The sequence below is a fragment of the Heptranchias perlo genome, chromosome 13 (assembly GCF_035084215.1).
Source record: "Heptranchias perlo isolate sHepPer1 chromosome 13, sHepPer1.hap1, whole genome shotgun sequence".
NCBI classification, from domain to species: Eukaryota; Metazoa; Chordata; class Chondrichthyes; order Hexanchiformes; family Hexanchidae; genus Heptranchias; species Heptranchias perlo.
This window is the reverse complement of record NC_090337.1, coordinates 66,111,279-66,114,146: the sequence shown is the minus strand read 5'-3', so window position 1 is coordinate 66,114,146 and position 2,868 is coordinate 66,111,279. Positions and strand designations below refer to the sequence as shown.

The following is a 2,868-nucleotide window of genomic DNA, read 5'->3' as shown; positions in this document are numbered from 1 at the left end:
TGGTGCGGCGCCGAAACGTGTGCGTAGCTGTAAGAACCCGCAGGGTCGGGGGGGGGGGGGTCGGTTCATAATGGAGTCCGTCTCCGGGGACCGCCGAATACTCACAGGCCTAGCTCCGGGGACTGCCTGAAACGCGGATAACGGGAGCAAACTCGGCCCTTTCCTCCACCTCCGGCGGCTCTGACTGACCGACCGCTCCCGCTCCGTGCGCTCGAGCAGACTCTCGCGAGAGTGGGGCTGGAGCTGGAGCGCGCTCAGCACCGCACCCCAGGGGGCGGGGACTGTTTAAAGAGACAGGCACCTGCCACTTGCTGCGTGTTTAAAGAGGCAGGCACCTGCCACTTGCTGCGTGTTTAAAGAGGCAGGCACCTGCCACTTGCTGCGTGTTTAGGCGACAAACAGTGACACCGCTATTCTTGGCCAGAATGCAGATGAGAGGGAATTTCCCCCGTCGCTGAAGCCTGGATATCGCACTGCTATAAATGACTGGAATTGATCTTATGTGCAAAAGCATGCATGCCTTCCCCTTTAAACGCGAAGCAAGTGGGACGTGCCTTCCCCTTTAAACATGCAGCAAGCGGCATATGTTCTCTTTTACATTAGTGGGACAATTACCGATTCTAATAAGTTTAACAACTTATAAAACATTTTTTTCTCCTGAAATGGCAAATCAACCAATTTTTAAATAGAAAATTATATTTTCAGTACATCTCTAATGCAGACAGTATGTGAGCAATTTTTAAACCGTTGATTATCAACACTATGAAAAAGCCTCCAAGGAGCTACATTTAAAATAACCCTTGTCAAGTCATTGCAAGGCAATAACATATGCCATAGGAGTAGGCCATTTAACCCCTCAATTAGATCATGGCTGATCTGTATCTCATCTCCATCTACCCACCTTGGTTCCATTACCCTTAACTAACAATCTCAGTTTTGAAATTTTCAATTGACCCCCCAGCCTCAACAGCTTTTTGGGGGAGAGGGTTCCAGATTTCCACTACCCTTTGTGTGAAGAAGTGCTTCCTGACGTCACCCCTGAACGGCCTAGCTCCAATTTTAAGGTCACGCCCCCTTGTTCTGGACTCTCCCACCAGAGGAAATAGTTTCTCTCTATCTACCCTATCAAATCTTTGATCATCTTAAACGCCTCAATTAGATCACCCCTTAATCTTCCATGTTCAAGGGAATACAAGCCAAGTCTATGCAACCTGTCCTCATAATTTAACCCTTTTAGCCCCAGTTTCATTCTGGTGAATCTGCACTGCACCTCCTCAAAGGCCAATATATCCTTTCTGAGATAGCAATGTGGCAGTAAATGCATTCAAGACTGCCCAGGTGAAAATCCAGAAACGCAGGCAATCAGTTAAAATATTCAATTGGGAGTTAGCTGGAATTATTCAGATCTTATAGCTTCAATTAGAATGAGCTATTGAAAGCAAGTTAATCAATGTGATATCATTGGGGTAATTTTAACCCCCAAGAACGGGTGGGTGGGAGGTTAAAGTCACAGCATTTTTGAACAGGATCGCATCCAACGCATTCACTGGTTTAACCCAGGCGTGTTAGGATGCGCACGCCTGCAACAGACACCCAGACGTCCCGCCACTGCTTAAGGCCGGCAGGCCGATATTTAAAAGGCAATATACTTTAGCTACTTAACTTTTTGTGGATTCTGCAACAGAAATGAATTTAACTTCTCCTGAATGTGTCCCACGTGGCTTCTGAAACATGCCATTGAAACAGAGGAGATTTGGCCCTTTAAACCTGTGATTGACTCGTCTCAATAAAAGGTGAGGTATTGCAGCGGGGCACTCAGTTCCCTCTGACAAACCTTTGGCGCAAGTTCTTTGGGGGAAAATATTCGACAAGGCCTATAATTGGGCATAGGTAGCGTGATTCGCTAGTAACCCGCGCCCAATGGCCCCTGCGCAGGCAGGATGAAAACTTCATCCGACCTCAGTACTCATCATCAATTTGTGTTGAAATCCAGGCCTTGCACATCGATTCAATGCAATTTGCACTTTCCACCAGCAGGGGGAGCCCCAATCTCTTAAAGGGAGGATGTCGCTTCAAATCTCTTAAAGGTAGCCGGTACCTGTCATTTGCTAAAAATAACAGTCTATTGTCTGCACGGAGTCTGAACAGAGATCAGACGTTGCACACGTAAAATACAGTTGCAGATCCCATCCCTATATTTACACACTGATGAGTTATGTTAAAACATTGAATAAAGGTTGCGCACTACTAAATCTCACATCCTCCAATCTGCATGCCACACCTCACCAATCTGCCGATCTGTGTTGGTACAGGGCCTGCAAGACCGCATGCACCAAGGTTATCTGCTGATGCACTGGAGACCTTGGTGCAAGAAGTGGACAGAAGGAGGGACATCCTATATCCACAGTGGGAGGGATGGGGCCCTCCAGACATATGACCAAAAGACAGTGGGAGGCAGCGGGGGACAAAGTCAATGCCAGGCGCATAGGACCACGAACATGGATGCAGTGCAGGAAGAAGTGCAAAGCTTTGGCATGAGTGGTCAAGGTGAGTGAGGTCAACTGTCAAGTGGCGTCTCCTACCAACTGCACCACGCACTACACCCCCCCATCCCCCACATACCAATAAACTCTTTCCATCAGTACTCAACGCTTGCAATCAGATGCTTCCTCTCACCCTCACACATTACCACTGTTGCAAGCCGCCCACCCATAACTCACAGGCCACACACACTGGCAGCTATTCAAACATGACAGGCACATCACTCAGACACACGTCCTGCTTTCTTGCAGAAGAAGGTGGCGCATAACAGGAGGCAGCAAGTGGCAGTGGCATTTAGCCCCTCACGCCTGTTCCACCATTCAGTGA

The 2,868-nt window shown here is 48.2% G+C and overlaps 1 protein-coding gene across 2 annotated transcripts in view; it reads right to left on the bottom strand.

Moving 5' to 3' along the window:
• Positions 1–217, bottom strand: part of septin2 (septin 2) — a 104,198-nt gene extending 103,981 nt beyond the window's left edge. For both annotated transcript variants that reach the window (XM_067995626.1, XM_067995627.1), the window contains exon 1: positions 106–217. The gene's annotated coding sequence lies outside the window, so the exon portion shown is untranslated. The remainder of the gene's footprint in view (positions 1–105) is intronic.
• Positions 218–2,868: the final 2,651 nt, after the last annotated feature.